This window comes from Sciurus carolinensis, unplaced genomic scaffold (assembly GCF_902686445.1).
Source record: "Sciurus carolinensis unplaced genomic scaffold, mSciCar1.2, whole genome shotgun sequence".
NCBI classification, from domain to species: Eukaryota; Metazoa; Chordata; class Mammalia; order Rodentia; family Sciuridae; genus Sciurus; species Sciurus carolinensis.
This window is the reverse complement of record NW_025920144.1, coordinates 1210720-1229322: the sequence shown is the minus strand read 5'-3', so window position 1 is coordinate 1229322 and position 18603 is coordinate 1210720. Positions and strand designations below refer to the sequence as shown.

At 58.0% G+C, this 18603-nt stretch overlaps 1 pseudogene; it reads left to right on the top strand.

Annotated features, from left to right (window-relative positions):
* Nucleotides 1-888: 888 nt before the first annotated feature.
* LOC124974351 (alpha-1,6-mannosylglycoprotein 6-beta-N-acetylglucosaminyltransferase B-like) lies at nt 889-17865 on the top strand (annotated as a pseudogene).
* The last annotated feature ends 738 nt before the right edge of the window (nt 17866-18603 follow it).

Genomic DNA, 18603 nt, shown 5'->3' with positions numbered 1-18603 from the left:
CATTTATTTCTTGTTCTTCCTGAACTTAGTTATCTAACTACTTCAGATTTTCTTACGTCAGAATCTGAGAGTCTACATTTCAGATGTCTCACCCATAAACACACAGTGTTTTGAGAAAAAAAGAATTTTCACAAGCAAGACAAAACACCTTTTGCATTTTCCAGTAACAAGGAAAAAAACAAAAGTAAAAAGTCACTACAAGAAACTTCAGCACATACTGACCTCTGGGAGGTCAAAAAAAAAGCTGTGAAACCAGATGCACTCCACTCCCCAGACGTGCCGCAGGGCAGCGCACCCCAGCAACTCACCCTCTTTTTCTTCCAAGTTCTCTCTTGAATTCGAAGAACGCAATCCACTGGCGAGATAAAGCGTAGAACACTGTAGAACATGAGCACCTCGAGGACGGAGCTCCCAGTAGAGATTCTTCCTCAAAACGTGCTTGGCAAATGGTGGCAAGGGGTTTATATAACACTTGGGATACTGTGATTGGTCCACAGTTATGCTAAATAGGGTTTGAACATGTACCAATGCTATTGGTCCAAAACATGCAAATGCTATTGGTCAGTTCTTGAGTCCCGGCTTTCATTCAACTCTGCTCCACTTCCTTTTTCTCAGTGCAGGTTGAGAAGTGGGAGGTTGAGGTCCTGGATGGCCCACAGTGCTGTGTGGGGCAGGCTACTGAGACAGGCCTCCCAACTCTTTCCGGACCTGATGGCTGCAGGGTGACAGGTCAGTGAGCCTTCATCCACCTTGGTGCTGGCTCGCCCTGCTTGTGTGGCAGCATTCATGCTGCAGCAGGAACTCCAGTGCTCAGACCCACCCAGGCCCTACTCCACCACTCTATTGCACCACTGCCGCTCTCCTTCCCTTGGCCTTGCACTGACACCTATGAAGACCAGCAGTGCAGACCCTCAGAGTTCACTGGTCTCCCAGCTGGTGACTTGGGGTGGGAGGGTCAGAGGTCTGCTGCTCTTTTATGCCGACCCTGCCCACCCCCACCCCATTGTCCTGCTGACCCAGATTCTTGCTCACATTGGCTTCCTGATGGAGGAGTCTGGGGACATTTTCAGCCCACGGGTGCTGAAGGGCAGGCCTCTAGGGGAGATGGTACAGTGGGTGGACATCCTGGCTGCTCTCTATATCCTGGGCCACAGCCTGCGGGTCACTGTCTCCCTGAAGGAGCTGCAGAGGTGAATGCTGGGGACAGCCAGTGCACCATGATGGAGTGGGAAGGGACTGAGGAGAACATCCCAGAATCTCCTGCTCCACCTCAGGTCCCATGGCCCATGGATACTGTGAGGCTTCCTGGCATTCTGTGAGGTACTGGCATCCCCAGGTCCCCAATGACCCGCTCCATCTGTCTCCTGCTTCCCCTCCATGCTGACACTCTGTCACATTTGGGATGCACCCAGGAAGTGTGTCCTGGTCTCCATCTCTGAGCATCTGTTGGAGGACAGTGTTTGCATTTAGGGGCTGACAAAATTGGCTTGAGGCCCGGGCATGGTAGTGCAACCTGTAATCCCAGTGGCTCCAGAGGCTGAGTCAGGAGGATCATGAGTTCAAAGCCAGCCTCAGCAAAAGCGAGGCACTAAGCAACTCAGTGAGACATTGTCTCTAAATAAAATAGAGTTGGGGGTGTGGTCCAATGACCAAGTACCCCTGAGTTCATTCCCTGGTACATGCCCCAGAAAAAATTGGCTTGAGGGACGGAGGAGGCCAGTGAGGAGGGGACAGTGAACAGACCTGGAAAGTGGCACACACAGAAAGGGTCCGGCCCTGCTTCTCTGGCCTCCAAACTGTCCCTCAGGTCACAAAGGGCCTTTGACAAAAGGGAGGCCAGACTGCTCTCTGCTTGGTTGTTCTGGGATGGACTTAGAGCCCCTGGCTGTCCCCTCAGGGACACCAGGCTCTGTCTTTCCTTTCAGCCAAGATTTAATACAAGACCTGTCTTGCTGGGGTGGAGAGTGGATCCAGCCCATCTTCTGCCCTCCAGGGTGTCCACATGGGCTGGTTCTCAGCTCAGGTGTGTGGGACTAGATGGAATAACGAGAGCCCAGAAATGAGTTCCACCAGGAACTGAATAAAACCTAATGGTGGGCCCCACCTGGGAGCAGAGAGGTGGCCTGGGGCCAGACTGGCCTGGGGGGCTCTTACAGCCCTGGGTGGCTGGGCCAACTGCAGGGCTGTAGAGCAGGACCCTGGTGCCTCGCAGGTCTGGTGGACAGGAGCCTTAGCCATGCTTGGTCTCCACAGGCGCTTGTTATGTACACTGGCCAGTCTGCAGGGTGTGGGAGCACCGCTGGGCCAGCTCCCTTTCTCCCCCAGCTCCAGGAATCACAGGGATGAGTCTGCTGATTTGCCAGCTCTCCTGGCACCTGGGCCTATTCTCAGCCCTGAGCTTGCTCACTAGAAAAGAAGGCCTGGGAGGAAAGCATGAGCCTTGGATGGGGTCCCCCCACCCCGTGACCACCAGTGTGGGAAATGCCCTGCCCTGGTTTCCCTTTGGTCCCCCTGACTGTGGTCACTGTGGCCAAGGGATGGTTGGATTTGCTTCCATCTGCTTGGAGCCCCTTGCCCCAGGTGTCCTGGCAGCTCTCCTTGGCTGCAATGAGGACCTTCCGAGGCACTGGGGCATAGGCTGGGGATGTTCAAGGACAATTGCCTCTGTGGGAACAGGAGCAGAGAGGAGGGTAGCCCATCATGATGGCATCATAAAGCTTTTGCTGGGCAGAGGAGAGAGTCAGCCCCTCCTGAGCAGAAACCCATAGGAGAATATAATTCCTTCTTCAGTAGTGATCCTAACCTCTGCTTCCTGAGGCAGCTCATTAGATGCCCAGTTAAATCCCTGGCTCCTTCTTTCTGCCCCTGGTGCTCTGGGGGAGGAGACAAGGGTCTGCTAGTAATGGGGAGGGGGCAGTGCCCACAACGCTCAGTAGGGAGATGGGCACTGGAGTGGCCAGAGGGATAGCAGGTGCCTGGGGAGACGAGAACATCCAGGACTGCCCCGACCATGTGTTCCCAGTAACCAGATGCGTCCAGAGAAGCTGAGAATCCCTGTGTGCACTTTAGCACTGGAGCTAAAGATCTCAGAGCACTTTGTAGGAATTCATTTTAATTAGGTCCTTCCCACAGAGAGAGAGAGAGAGAGAGAGAGAGAGAGAGGGAGAGAGAATAGTTGAGCTCTACCTGGAGAGATTATTTCTAGCTCTAGACCAAAGGCACAGAGAGATATAAAACCAGAGAATTTTTAGCTTAGAAGGGACTGGGGAGGTTTATCTGAGCAACATGTTACAGCAGTGGAGGTGGACACCAGGAGGGCTCAGTGACTGGTGCAAGGGCACCAGAAGACGCCTGCATGCCCAGGGGAGCCAAGGTCTTCTCTGCATCTGAATTCTGCATGCTGATCCCCAGGAGGGCTTCTCTCTCCACTGGGGTAGGTTTTCTCCTCCTCCCTCCTCCCATTTTCCCATCCAACAGTTTGATCTTTCAGCAGAAAGTTACTGAGTCAGTCCTCGATATTTGCTGAGGCCCTGTGTTGTCAGTGGCCAGCTGGGCATCCCAGGGAGGTGGGGGAACCTCAGCACCTCTGGAGCTGTGGTGCTGGGCACAGGAATCAGGAATGTGGGTGGGGTGGCTTTTTTCTTTTCATTATAGTAAAGCGCACATCATGTCAAATTCACCATCTTGACCATTTTCAGTGCATGGTTCAGTGGCTTTAAGTACATACCCAGTGTCTGGTGGCCATTACACTACGCAGAATGCCTCTTGCAAGATGAAGACTCCATGCTCACTCCATACCAAACCCCTGACCTCCCCTCCCCTGATAGCCGGGCTTGTGCAGGTGGGTCAGTCTGGGTGGGGCCAGGAGCCAGGTGCTGTGGAAAGGCTCCCTTTCTGGAACGCCCCTGCCCAGGCCCTGCCTCAGGCAGCAACCCAGGGACTAGCTTGGCAGTTCCGTGTGAACACTCCCTCCTGGTGGTAGTGGCTGTGTCAAAGCCTCTTCCTAGGGATATCTCGCCCTGCTCCCTGCTGCCCAGGTCCTTGGGGGACTCAGAGAGCCCCCCTTCTGCTTGGTCCTGAAGTGTGGAGGCACCTGGTGGGAGTCCTGGAGAGAGCGCTGGCCCGCTGTGCCTCCCACGCACCTTCGGCTGCAGGTTGTCCAGGATAGTGTTTTTTAATTCCTCCCGAGACACCAGCCAACCACTTAGTGTAAAATTGCCCATAAAAGTGAACTTGAATTGCAGGCGATAAGCTGGCAGCCTGCTCTCCTGTGGCTGACCCTCTCGGCTCTCCATGGGCAAAGCTAGGGTTCTGTGTGACAAGCAATGGGTTCTGAGACATTCCTTCAGTGAAGTCGCCATAGATTGAAAACCCTCGTCCTCCAGGACCTGAGGCCACAGGCTTCCATCAGTATCTGGGAAGGGAACTCTGTTGTCCCCGGCCACTGTATCTTCTTCCTCCTTCTTGCTGCCGTGTGCTCTGAACCCATGGAAGACCCAGGTCCAGCCTGGAGTGTGCAGAGCAGCAGGACAGGCCCCGGTCCCACCCAGGTGGACAGCCTCAGCCGGGCTCCTCCCATGGCCTCTGGGAAAGGCCCTCATAGACCAGCTTCACTCATTCAAAGGTTCCTCTGGGGTTTGCCTTAAAGAGGGGGTGTTCATTCCCTCATGGGCTGGATCCTATTCCCAGTCCTGAGATTTGAGGATGACTTCCTCTTGCCCCCAGTGGAAGGTGGTATCTCAGGACAGTCGCCAAGTGTGAACAGGCAGAGGGGGAGGAGGGAGGGCACAGGAGTAGGGGTGCCGGCTGTCAGGAAGACTTCCTAGAAGAGGAGGCCACCTGCAAGTTAGGAATCTGGAAGGAAGTCTCTGTCAAGGAGGCCCATGGAGACCACAGAGCAGAGGGGCGGGTTGGTGACAGTGACTGAGGTTTCTGCTGCACCTGTCTCAAGCGCCACAGGAGCAGGAAGTGCTGGCTCCCTTGCCTGAGTGGCAGTGACTGGCTCTGGTCAACACTGACTTTCCCTGGGGACGGGGTCTAGAGCTCCAGCTGGGTAGGGAGGAGGCGCCTGGAGTGAGGTCCAGGGCCAGTGGGAGCCCCAGAAGGGTCAGAGCCCTGGGGAAATTTGCCCAGTTCCCACTGTAGAGGGAGCCCTCTGGAAGAGGCAGGATGCCCGTGGGAGGCATACAGGGGACACTGTCTCAAGATTCTGGCCTGAGTGAGGTGGGGGGCTGTGTTCAGAGAGGCTTCACGGGACACAGTGTTCAGGGGGAGAGCCAAAGCCTCCAAGCAGTAGTGGCCTGAGGAGCCCTCACTCTCACACGGCATCCCCCTCGGTCTGGAGCCCTGTGAGATGCACCCATTTTGTTTGTCTTTTGTCAGTAGAAAAAATGAGCCTTCTAGAGGCCTGTGGTTGACCAGGTTAGTGGCAAAGCCGGGACTGGAGCTGTATCTCTGCTGGTGGCCAAGGACTCGAATTGCCTAGGGGTTGCTGGGATCCATCTAGTGGGCCTTGGGGATGGGAGAGCTCTACAGGTAGCAGCGTGGAATCCGACTGTCTATGTTCCCATCCCTGCCGCACTTCTTCCAGGCTGTGCCATCTTAGGTAAATTGCTAAACCTCTGTTTCCTGCTCTGTAAATGGGCATAGGACATGAATGGGTCTGATTTCTAGGGTGGTTGCCGAGATGAACTGCATTGACAGATGGCATCAAGAGCAGGTGGATGCAGTCATGAGTGGATGGTGCCTGCAGGCATGGACAGCAGCACAGACTCTCCCAGTGATTTGCTCCCACTCATCTGTCCTCAGGAGCCCTGGGACCTGGACCTGGGGTGAGGGGTGTGGTGGGTGAGGGTCAACAAGAGGAAGCCCTGGGACAAGGACACACACTGCCTAAAATCTATCAGAAATGTGGGAAAGGCCACGGAGCCCTGGTGCCGGGGCCACTCCCAGACCCTCCTGTCTTGCTCCGCTGAACTTGATTCCCCCGGCAGGAAGGGGCGGTAAATCAGCCTTGGCCATCACTCTGTGGCTCTTGGTTGGGTGGGGGCAGCGAGGAGGAATGCACAGGTACGCACCCTGGGCTAGTTGGAACCCTGGGACAAGAGTCGGCCTCAGTTTTAAGGGAGGACCTTTGGGGTAAAAAGCCAAAGCCCCGCAGGAGGAAAACAGCGGAGATGTCCTCAGGGTGGGTGCAGAGCTCGCCACCCAATATTTCACCATGTCTCTGGAGAGGGGGAGCCGCTTCCTGGGATGGCTCCAGCCTGGAGTTTGTGCTCTTTCTGCTTCGCTTTCTGGGCATTTCAACAAGAAAGCTTCTGAGGCATGTCTGCCCTGGAAGCCCTGGCTGGCCTTGAGGCTTCTGGTGGGGTCCTTAGAAAGGAGCTCTGTGAGGGAGAGGGGAGGGGGGCCCAGGCCACGTTCCCATTCCTCTGTCCACTTGAGCAGCAGAGCTTCTCTCTGGGTGGCTGGTGCAGCACCTCAGGGAAGCCCCTCCCATTTGCCCCCTCCCCCATGCCTGGATCTTCCCCCAGGTCTTTCTGTCACAGTCCTGTCAAGACCATAAACATCATCAAAATGGCACCACTTTGGACAGTGTGCTCAGGGGATACTCGGCTTCTGCAGACAGCGCCAAGCCTCTGATGCTGGTCCTTTTCCATCTGGTCTGAGCCAGGAAGTCAGAGATGTAGCCCAGGGAATGATCAGTGGTGGCCCTTTTCCATTAGGGAATAAATGTGCTTGTCAAAGTGGGTCTCCTCCCTGAACTGAGGCCACCACCATGTGGACCCTTGACGGGGAGCCTCCAGAACCTCTTCCAGCAGCAGCAGCTGAACCAGATCCAAGGGAGCTGGGCATCCCCCAGGGGCAGAGGCAGGGCATGTCCAGCCCGGGAGGAGCTCCCTGCCCACGGAGCTGTTGAGAGAGGAAGAGGAGGCCTCACCCACACCTCCCTCCTGGGGAGGCCTTCCTGGCTGCTCCCTGCCCTTCCCTGCCCACTCCCAGGGCAGTCTTTTCAAGTCTCAGTGTGTGCACCAGGCAACGCTCCTCCCGTGGCTCCTGTGCTCCCAGGGCAGGGACTCCTCCTGGATGTCTCTGTGGGCTGCAGGGCCCGGCACCCAGGATGTATTCAGGAAGGGTTTGCTAAGCAGGATTAATGGAGGGACACAACAGGGAGGAGGGTCTCTGGAGTAGGCCCTGTTCTGAGGCCCTGGATTGCTTTCTCTGGCCTGGTGGTAGGGGAAGGCAGAGGGGGTCCCCTGCAGCGGGTGACCTGCTCCCTGGCTCCAGGACCCAGCACATGCCTATAGAACATGTGATCCAGACTGTGATCCAATGGCCAAGGGAAGAAACCAGGGTGAGGAGTCAGGCTCCAGGGGGCTTCCGAGAGAGGTGCCGCTTCAGGGGTGGGGAGTGGGGCAGAGGAACTTAAATGGGCAGCTGTGCCAATTGGGGCTTGGAGCCCTTCTGCAGTGAGGTGAGCGAGCAGGTTGTGATTCTACAAGAAGCCCTGGGGCTGCAGCCACGCCCTGCAGGCAGGTGAGATGAGGTATCCTCAAGGCTCTAGCAGAGGGACCTGCCCAGTCTGGCCAAGCTGCAGCCTCTGGGTCACCAGGGGCAACCCTGAAGAAAACCAGTGTCTGAGTGACCTGGCAGGTGAGGGGCAGCCCAGGGGACTCTGAGTCTGTTCTGTGCCTGCCAGAGCTCTTTGCCCTGGAGCACCAGGAGCCCAGCCAGGAGAGTAGGACTACACTTTCTGAGGCAGGAGACTTGGGACCCTTGGCTCCAAACAAACAGTGTAGGTATGCTAGGACCATAGCCAGTGCTTTGTGAATTAAAGTCTCCCTCTCTGGGCAGTCCCTGCAGGAGGAGCAGGGGGCCCTGGCCAGGTACACAGTTGGAAAGCCAACCTGGACTAGATCTCAGTGTCCCTTGGCCCTGGCTGGACTCTCTTGTGCAGTGAGAAACCTGTACACAGGCATCCTATTTAATTCCTGTCCAAGAGTCTGCACTAACCCCATGGCCCTTTATAGCCTCTCTCCGTTCTCATCCTGGGCTAGGAACTGGGTGGGTGGGTTGGAGGCCCATCCAGGCCCAGAGCTGATTGGCAAGGTGAGTTTCTTGAAGCCCAGACTCTCAAGGGCTCTTCTCTCAGTAACTTAGGGTGCCGCTAGGCCGGGGGAAATGCCCACTCTCCATGCCCCTGCCTTTCGACCTCATCTACACTGACTACCACGGCCTGCGCAGACGAAGCAGCACCTGGGACTCTCCTTCAAGAAGTAAGGTGAGAGGGCTGGTGATGGCGGTGGGGACCGGGTGGCTGTGGACCCAGGCAGAAAGCTGCTCCCCTCACCCTGTGGGGCTGCCCTGCCTCTGTCCTTCCCTGTCCCAAAGCTCCCATCTCACAAGAGCTCTGCCCCCTCACGAGGATGATTGCCAAACCTTGGAGAGTAGGGAGTCCTCCATGGTGTCAGGGACTGCATGAGGCTGGGGTGGGGTCACCTGAATGGAGGGGACAGAGGAACTGCAGTGGGTCGGGCGGGGCGGAAAGGAAATGGACGTCCCAGTGGGGGCTTGGCTCTGCCCTGCTGGGTGGGGACAGGACCCTGCACTCCCCTCCCTCTGCACAGCCCTGGGTCAGGAGGAAGGCCAGTGCCATTGTTCCTTGTCTTCCTGCAGCCAGTGGGGTGTGGGTTTAATGTAGCACAGAGAGCCCTGCTATTTATTATGTTTATTCCAGTCCCACTGACTATCCCACATGATTTTATTAGGGAAAAAAAAGTGACAGGCAGCGTTCTTGCTTTTATTATTAATGCACGTTCGCTGGCACTTGCCCTCCTCCCGCCCCTCCTCCCACCCGGGCCCTGCTCTGGGGAACAGTGCCAACCTCAGCACTGGGCACCTGACTCTGGATTATGGGAAGGATGGGGTCAGGAGGGAGCGTCCTGTGAGGTGGCTGCTCTGCTTTACCTCAGGGCCCACTCATGGGCAGGTGGACTCGGATGCTCTGGGGCCTCGGAGTCCAGGGTGCAGATCCACAGAGGTGAGGCCCCTGGACTCAGAGCCTCTGTCCTCGAGGGTGGCGGAGGGAGGAGGACAGGCCTCCCACCATCATCCCCTGCCCAAGTAGTCCACCTGGTGGAGGAGGCATGAGGGCAATGACCCCACCAACACAGTCCCCCCAGGACCCTCACCCAGGTGCACCCCTGGGGAGAGCAGGTAGGGACCCCACTCCAAGAAGCTGCTCCTGGGCAGCAGGGAGAACAGCTTCTGAACACTAACCGGGGACCTGGGGGTTGGGCTGTTAAGATCCCACTTGACTGGGCTGTGACACAGAGAGGTCAAGGTGCTTGCTGAAGTCACTCAGGGAGAATGTCAGAGGCTGAGCTCTGCCGCACAGGGCACTACCCTGACCCAGCCACTGACCAGTTGCAGGGCTCTTGGCTGGGGCAGCCCCAGCCCAGGACACAGAAGCATGACCCCTGCTTCTGATCCCTGGGGGGCAGGTGCTGAATCCAGGTCATCAACACCTTTGGAACCGAGTCTTTGTACAACCACGAGGAATATGCCATGCTGCACAGCTGCCGCATCAACTGGGGCTACTGGAACCTCAACCCCAAGCAGTTCATGACCATGTTCTGTGAGTGCTGGGGTGGGGGGTGGAGCTCGAGGTGGGGGAGGCTGGCCCTCGTCCTCCCTGTCTCTCCTCCTAGGGACAGTGGGATGCAGAGAGGAGCCTCCCTGAGGGCAGGGACCAGGGAAGGGGTGGCCTGTGGGAGACCTGCCCAAGGCCAGGAGGACACTGAGCACACAGTTCAGAGTGAGGGGTTTGGTGACCTTCCAGGGACACTTTCAGGGACAACTGTGATGGGTAGTGAAGCAGCAGGCCAGGTTTCCAAGCCAGGGGTGTCAGCAGAGTCCTGGGCCAGACTGAAAGGTCACGGTGCAGAGCAGGAGAGGAGCTTTAACCACTGTGGCTGTGCTGGGAGGGCAGAGTGAGGCCCGCCTCTCAGCCCTGTCTTGGGTCACTGACTTGGGCTTTGGGTTTAAATAGATGAAGGGAGGGGCGGGGTGAGAGAGTTGGGTAAGTAAGCAGTCTTGGTTCACCTGTGGCCTCTTGATCTCTCTGTTGGTCCTGTGTGGAGGTGGCTCTGAGGAGTCCCCGGTGCTCCAGGGGGAAGTCTCATCATGGGTGACCTGTCTGCAAGGCCCTGCTGTTCCTGGCAGGTGCAAGGCAGTGGCTGGAGACAGGTGTGGCTGGCAGTCAGTGTCCCTGCAAATCTCAATGACACCTAGCTACTTTCTCTTGGTGGGGATGAGATGGGGTAGGTCTGTCCTGCAGAACTAGCTGTTAGATGAACCCTGTTTAAATGACCAGCAGGCCCACATGCCGAGCTGACCAGGGCGGGGCCCGCCAGAGCTGAGTGTTCTGCTTTGAATGGGACTCTAGAATACACGCACACACTGCCCTGTGAGATGCCATGTACTGAAAATAACATAACCTTTCCTGACAGCTTGGGTGGGTTCTACCTCCCTGGTGCATGGCCTGCGCTTGGGGGACACTAGGGTGTGCAAAGCTCTTACGGTTCAGCGTGGGCCCTGTTGGGAATCTGTCTACTGTCACCTTTAACTGTGACTGTACTCACTCTGCCCTTCAACAGCGTCTAACTTGTGGCTCTTTGAGAGCTCTGGGTGGGAAAGCAGATAAGCACCCTTGTTAGGACTGGGTCTAAATTAATAGCAAAGTCCTGAGGGGCTAGTGAGTGAAAGTATGGTCTCTCTTTAGCCCGTCAGATCTGGTATCTCCTTGGGAGCTTAACTGCTCTTTTGCCAGGTTCTGGGCTATCTTGGGGGACAGTGGATGGAGGGATGAGTGGGTGGATGGAGGGATGAAGGGATGGGTGTGTGGGGGTGATCTGAGCTCCTGAGAGCTCCACAGCTCCTCAGAAGTACTTGGGGTCCTTTGAGGGTTAGATGAGGCCAATCAGATCCACCTGGATTCATTCAGTGTGTTGGTCCCGTTGACTTCCTTTGGAAGAAAAATTGTGTGGCTAAAAATAAACCAGAAGCCTCTGGTTTAGTCCAAGCTCTGTGCTCACTGTTGAAAAATCAAGGACCAGAGAGGAGAGGGACCACATAGCTGGCCGGAGGCCACCAGAGGCGGGGCGTCTGCCGTACTGGCACTGCTGGGGACCTGGGATGAGGCTCCGCCTCCTCTCCCTTCTCCTCCAGGGCAAGGAGAAGTTCCTGGGCATCCTGAACAAGTACATGAAGATCCACGGCACCGTGTACTATGAGAGCCAGAGGTTTCCCGAGGTCCCCGCCTTCGTGAAGAACCACAGCCTCTTGCTGCAGCCTGTGTTCCAGCAGCTGCTGTGCAAGGCCAAAGTGAGGACCTCAACACATTGTCCAAAGTGAGTCCTCCAGCACACTGTCCTTGCCTGCTTGGTCACAGGCACCCGCTGAGGGGGCCACACAACACGCCTGCCAGGGCGGCCGCCACCATGCGTGGCCCCTTCCACACGTGGACATGCCCCAATGTGCTGTGCTGCCTGAGCCTTGTGTCCAGTCCTCCAGGGGACTGGCCAACATGGAATATCCAGCAGGCAGGGGAGAGCCTACAGGGTCAGGGGTGTGGGCAGTGCAATGGCCTGGTTAGGGGAACAGGAGCCAGGCAGACCTTTTGGAGCCTCTGAGTGGGTGGTAGACTGGCTGAGAGACCCTGGCTACTGTCCCATGGGTCCATTCATCCTGGATGGCTGCTTCTGCAAGTCACACAAGGAAGGATATCTCTGTGCAGTAGACAACCTGAACAACCTCACCCAGCAGACCTGGATTCAGTACCATTTATGAAGCATCTTCCAGGAGCCAGCCCTGCATGCACAGCTGGCATGGTTAGGTGCTGAATTTAGGTATTTTTAGGATGAATGAGTGGAGGTCCTTTGAGGTTGACTGTGGATGCGGATCTGCAGCCTGTTGGGCTTGGGATCCTTGCTCTGTCCTCGCCCCTCCAGAATCGTAGACAGCAAGACCAGGCATCCACAGTGCCCCACACAGCCCTGCACTGAGGGATGCGAGCTGGCCACCCCTACCCTACCCCTGCCTGGCTACAGGGCTCCTGGCCTCCCTGTCCTCGTGTCCCCCCGCCCCCTCAGCTTTTCACAGGCTTTGGCTTCCCCCACGAGGGCCTGGCCCCCCTGGAGGCCATCGCCCATGGCTGCGTCTTCCTGCAGTCCTGCTTCAGCCCGCCCCGCAGCTCCCTCAACCACGAGTTCTTCCCAGGCAAGCCCACCTCCAGAGAGGTGAGTGGGCAACCCAGCTGGCCCGGGAGGGTTCAGGGCAGGGGCTCTGAGGTTCCTGGGGAGGGAGGTGGAGGAGTCAGGCAACAGGATGAAAGAGACAAAGGGGGGCACAGGGAGAGCCACCCCCTGCTGGCTCCAGCCAGGTGTTCTCCAGCACCCCTACGCAGAGAACTTCATCAGCAAGCCCCACATGTGGACTGTGGACTACAACTCGGAGGAGTCCAAAGCTGCCATCAAGGCCATCATGGAAACCCAGGTGAGATGGCCACCACTTGCTCTGTGGGGCCTCAATATAATTAGAAAAACAGTACTCAGACTTGACCTGGGCTGGCAGAGGAGTCCGCCTCCCTCCTGGTCAAACATACCCGTGTCCAGCCATGTGGACTGGAGAGTGGAGCAGGGGCCCTCACTCACCAACCCAGTGCATAGGTTTTAGGAATTACCTTGGTGCAGTGAACAACCTGCACAACCTTACAAGGTAGCCATGGTTTCAGAGTCACTTACTGAGCACAATGGAAGGCCAGGCCCTGTGAGCACTCCTGACACAAATTGGATGCCGAGTCACTGTCTTCCAGATGAAAGCATGGAGGTTCTTCAGACCCTGCTTTAGGTGTGGGTCTGTGACCTTTTAGCAGCCTGTCTCGAGCAATGATGTGCATACAGCTCTTTCGGGGATCTTGCTGACAAGGTCAGCTTTCCATTCCTGATGGAAACACCCAGGTCCTTCCTTCCTGGTCTGGAGGTGAATGTTTCTAGAGGAAGTGCTCAGCGGCAAGTCACCAGGTCCTGATGTGCACCTGTCTTCAGCTCTAACAGGTGAAGCTGGAGTCTGGCAAGGAGGCGCACTCTGCCACTCTGTCCAGTGGGGAGATCTGCTCACCTCTTGGGAATCAGCTGAGGCTTAAACTTAAGTCACAGACTGAGTCTGGGCTCCTCTGGGGTGACCCTGAGGTGGGGTCTCAGCACAGGTGGCTCCTCTGGGAGGTGGTTCCAGGAAGGGGGCAGGTGTGCCTGAAACTCCTCACCGTGGGACCTCTGAGTGGGGCTTCCATCACATCCCAGAAAGGCAGGAACCTGGAGTGGTTCTCCTCTAGCTCCCACCCACCCGTGGCTGTAGGCTGTCCACTCCCCTGGCTTCTGGCTTGTCCCTTGCTCACGCTGAGCGGATCGGAGACAGCCCTGAGGTGGAGTGTCTGGCCATAGGAACGAGGCCGCAGGGGCACTGCCCACATCTGCCGCAGGGGCTACTCTCTGTGTTCAACAATGGCCCTTGCAGAGTTTAAGGCAGACAGGAACGTGGCCTCGGGGCCATGCCCCAGTCGTTGACTGGACAACTGATTATTACAGATTGATGGGTTTAAATGGGCCCGAGCACCAGACCGAGCAGCAGCCTCGAGAAGGGGACTCAGTACTAAGGACAGACCCAGGGCAGGGGCTTGGTGTGGGTTTACTTTGATTCACTTGGTGCTGGAAATGATCCCATTGTGCCTTCTCCCCTGTCCTGCTGGCCTCCTCTTACACAGGGATAGGGGCAGGGTGAGGACTCTTCCCCATCCCCTTGAAGTCTGGCCTAACCTCCAAGGCCCATCCAGCAAAATGAGCCTGTGGGTGGTGTGTCCCCTTCCCAGATGGAAGGCTGGGCACAGGGGAGGGGCTGCACCTGGGAATGAATGTGCCCAGACCGTCCTGCGTGCTTCTGCCAGGACACACGGGAACTGGGGAGGTGCCTGCTCTCGGGAGAGCTGAGGGGGCTTCCTTTTCCTTGTTCTTTCCTTTGATTTTTTTTTTTACTGGAACATCTGTTCAATTTTGTTATTGAGTTAATTAAAAAACAGCAATAACCAGGCTGAGGATGTAGCTTAGTTGTAAACACTTGCCTAGCATTCAGAAGGCCCTGGGTGCAATCCCCAGCACCACAAAAAAAGAGTGGGAGAGAGAGAGAGTGAGCAGTGACAAAGGATCCAGGAACTAAGGCATCGACATCTGCTGCAGGCCCCCAAGGACCTTGGCCTGCCCGTCTGCTGGCAGCCTCCTCCGTCAGGCCCCACCACCGCTTGCTTTCCTGACCGTTCACCCCTGGTAGCCCTGAGGGTCTCACACACTCCTGTGCCCACGGGCCACCAGCGAGGGGCTTGTGTGTAGACCCAGCCACCCTGGGGCTCCTGCCTCACAGGACCAGGTGTGGCCTGGGAGTTGGCATTTTTAACAAGCGCCTGCTGACACTCAGCATCTGCTCTAGAAAATCCATCTCGAAGCAGTTGGGTGTGAGTGGACCGTGGCTTCTGCAGGTCCTGTGGCCTCCAGGGGAGGGGAGGGGAGGCCAGTGGGGCCCCGGAGGTGCAGAGCCCCAGGTGCAAGCCCCCACCCCACTCATGGCACAGCAGGTTCTGTGCCCCTGGGCTGCCACAGATGGGCCTGCACCGCATCTCAATTGAGTCCAGATAGAGGCCGTGGGGTGAGAGGATGGCAGTGCTGCCATCGCCCCCCCACCCCTCTCAAGGTCACCTTCCATGTGGCACCGCAGACCCAGCACCTGTCACCCATGGAGGCTGATGCCATGCCTGCAGTTAGACCTAATGGGGGTGTTTGCAAGCAGGCCACTGCCCCGAGAGAGATTTGTGGCAGGCAGGCAGCTGGAGGGCTCCCTGTATGCAGGGCATTTGACTCACCCCATGACGAGCACTTCAGATGCAGAGGGGAATAACTCAGGCACCGCTGTCGCTGCTGGAGCGGGGAGTGACAGTTTGGAGAGCAAAGGCTCTTCTCTGGGGATTTTTCCTTATATCCTGGGTTTGTCCTCTGCAGGGGCCCCGCAGCCTGCTGGGCAGTGCTCAGAGGCTGTCTGGACTCTGCCCTGTGTATCAGGGCAGCAGTTAGCCACAGGACCCTATAGGGGTGGGGGAGGAGCAGCAGGGTGGGACAGGCCTGCAGAGCGTCTGGGACAGAGGGATGCTGGGGTTTCCTGGGACTCTGGAACAGCCTGGGGACTGAGAATACACACAGCAGCACCTGGTGTCCAGTCTGGGACAAGGTCAGGCTTGGTGACTTTTGTCCCTAGAGTCAGAGGTGGCAGGGACCAGCTTCAAGGGGAGCAGTGGGGGCTGTCTCCCTGGAACTCTCAAGTGTTGGGAGTGTCCCCTGACCATGAGGGCCCAGGATGGGCCTCCAGCCCTAAGAGGCGGGCTCTGTGGGGGCCCCACACAGCTCTGCTGGACATCCTGAGGTCACTGTGTGTGAGGAAGAAGTTGTGTGGGCTTGGGCAGGACTGTTTGGTTTCACCACCAGGGCTAAGGTTCTCATCTTTGGGGCAGCAGCAGGAAGATGGTGTCACTGGGAACTGAGTTGAACTGGGCCAGGCAGGATGCCCACATTGTGTGTGGTTTGGGGAAGCCAGTGGCCACAGCCACCCTCCTGTGAGTCACGCTAGGTCGGCCCCAACTCCAGCCACTGCCACCTGCCACCTGTGGGCTCCTCCAAGGTGGCTCTGTGCTGGGCCTGTTAGTGAAGCCCAGGAAGGGGTTGGGGAGGGGACATCTTGTCCCTTGGTTACCTTTGCCTCTTGTACCCCAGCCACTCTGCCCATGTGCCCCGGTGCAGGCTGCTGCGTGACCCTGAGACCATTAGGTCGCATGTGGCCTCCCGTGTAGTGCGCATGTGTGGCCTGGGCAGGTGCTTTCCAGATGCCACCCAGTTGCATCCCACTGGGAGCATGCTGTGTCCCTCCGTGTGAATGTCCACGTCTTGGGAAGGGTACAGTTGAGCTTTACCATCCCACAACCATTTCCTGAGCACCTACTGCATGCCAGGCACTGTACCAGGCACTGTACCAGACTCTGGGGGACAAGCTGCAGTCCCTGCCCTCGAAGGGCCATGGGCTCCTGAGAGAGATGGAGCATGGACAGGAAGCCATGGCAGGGGCACTTGTCCCAGGGGGAGGAAGTCTGGGGTGCTGAGGACTCCGAGGAACCTGGTCCTGTACCAGGAGGTCATGGGTGCAGGATGCTCTGGAGTGGGTGAGGTCCCAGAGAAGCTGGGCTGGGCAAGGGGGCCTCAGAGCCCAGAAGGGGTGGAGTACTGGGATCTGGGCAGGAGGAAGCTTGTGTGGCTGGGGTGGAGGACAGGGCAGGGGCACAGAGGCCAGGACTCATGGAGGGTCCAGGGCTGAGCCTGAGTCCCCAGGGCCCCTGGAGAGTGTAGGGACCTCAGCTGAGAGGGCCAGGTGGATGGGGTGGTTGGCACATCCCACCCCATGCCCAGCAGGGGGGTCCTGTAACCAGGCCTCCCCACCATGCCCTCCCTCAGGTGGAGCCCTACCTGCCCTACGAGTACACCTGTGGGGGCAGCTGGAGCGGACCCACGCCTACATTCAGCACCAGGTAGGTGGCCCTCTATCCTCGGCCATGCGACCCAGGGTCCCACCCCAAGCCCATCAGGCCAGAGCCTGCGCTGTGCAGGCAGCAGACACCTCTGGCTGTGAGCCCCACAGGTCCCCTGACTGCCAAGCCTCCTTTCCTTCCCTGCCAAGTAATTGGAGGCACCTGAGTGTCCATGGGGTGGGGCTACTTTGAGGAATAAATGAAATGTGCATGTAAGGCTGCCTGGTATTCAGCAAGTACCCAACAGTGACTCCCACTGAAGCTGCAAGGCTGGGTACTCAGGCACCGCCCAGGGCTGCCCGCACACCACTCCACCTCCCTGATGCCCCTTTCCCCCTGCCAGGACTTCTGTGCAGCTCCCAGTCCAGCCCCCCCCAGGGACCAGTGCCTCGCAGAGCCCCTTCATCCTGGTGCCCAAAACCACCCACCTGGAGTGGGCCCAGAAAGTCAGCATGGTCCCTGGGGCCTGGTCCCTGCCACACTCGCTGTGGGCCTGGCTGGTTGCCACCAGGAGGGCCTGTATAGACACCTGCCTGCACCATGGGCTGGTCTGTGAGCCCTCCTTCTTCCCCTTCCTCAACAGCCAGGAGGCCTTTCTCCAGTAAGTGCACCCACCTCCCTCCTGAGAGTTTTCAACTGGTGAGGAAGTATCCAGAAGGGACCTTCCAGGTGGGCATCTGCATTATGAGGCTATGCTCTTTACAGGACCCAACTGCTACCAGGGACACTGCCTTCTGGTCCCACCCAGCTCTCTCTGTCCCTCGGGAGCCCTACCCCAACCTGGCAGGGCTGCTGCACATCCCTCCATGCGGGACCCTGGTCCCTCTTCTCCAAGCTCCCAGACAGAGGCGGATAAAGAGCTGTAACCACCTCTTCCTGAGTCTGGGGCAGGGGTTGCTGGGGAGAGGGGTGGGCAGTGCCAGGCTGGGGACAGCCCTGCCCCACCTATCCCAGGGGGTGGCTGACAATGGTGGCACCCGTGCAGGCTGCAGCTACCTTGTGACGTCACCAAGAGGGAGATGCACCACCTGTACCCGGCGCTGGCCCAGCCCGGCCAGGAGTGCTACCTCCAGAAGCAGAAGGAGTCCCTGCTCTCCAGCTGTGCTGGCTCTAGCACCAAGTACCAGCGGCTCTGCCCCTGTCGTGACTTCCTCAAGGGCCAGGTGGCCCTGTATCAGGGCTGCCTGTGAGGCAGTGGGGGCCCCCACCCTGTGCCTCCCCATGCAGGAGAAAGCACCAGTAGACCAGAGCTCGAGATGCACACGTGCGCGGCTCCCCAGCCAGAGCTTTCTTCTGAGGCCTAGGAGCTGGCAGAGGAGCACCAAGCACTGTCCAGGGGAGGGCAGCACAGGCAAGCTGTGGGCACTCACCCTGGGGCACCTCTTTCTCACCCTGGGACTCGGGCCCGAGTAGATATTTGGTTGGTCAGGGTCCCAGGTGCCTGGGAGCAGGTGGACCAAGGCCCCGTGCTTTGTGCCATGTGAGATCTGGACCAGTTGGAGAAAGAGCCCTGGCCACTGCTGGGCCCTGAGTGGGCCTGATTTACAAGATGTGGGCAGCAGGACCCATGCTGCCCCGTGGTCCCCTGAAGGAGCCCAGGAGTGGACAGCAGGCTTGTTCCATGCTTGTGCTAGGAGAGACCTATCAGGATGCACCCTCTTCTTGTGAGCAGTCGAGCACGCAGGGCCAGTCATGTCCCTCTCGGGTCATTTAGGGGGTGAGTGGAGGGGAGGATTGTAGGAGGCCAGGCTGTGGGGCCCCCTGTCTCTGCTTGGCCCCGTCCCTCCCCCTTCCCTCCCTCCCTCCCTCTCAATTTCCTCTCCCTCTCCACTTGGGATGTGGGACCACCCAGAGCCTGGCTGGCTTGTCCCCCTGTCCTGCTTGTTCCAGATCTCCTCCCCTTGGGCTGAAACCCAGTGGCAATACCT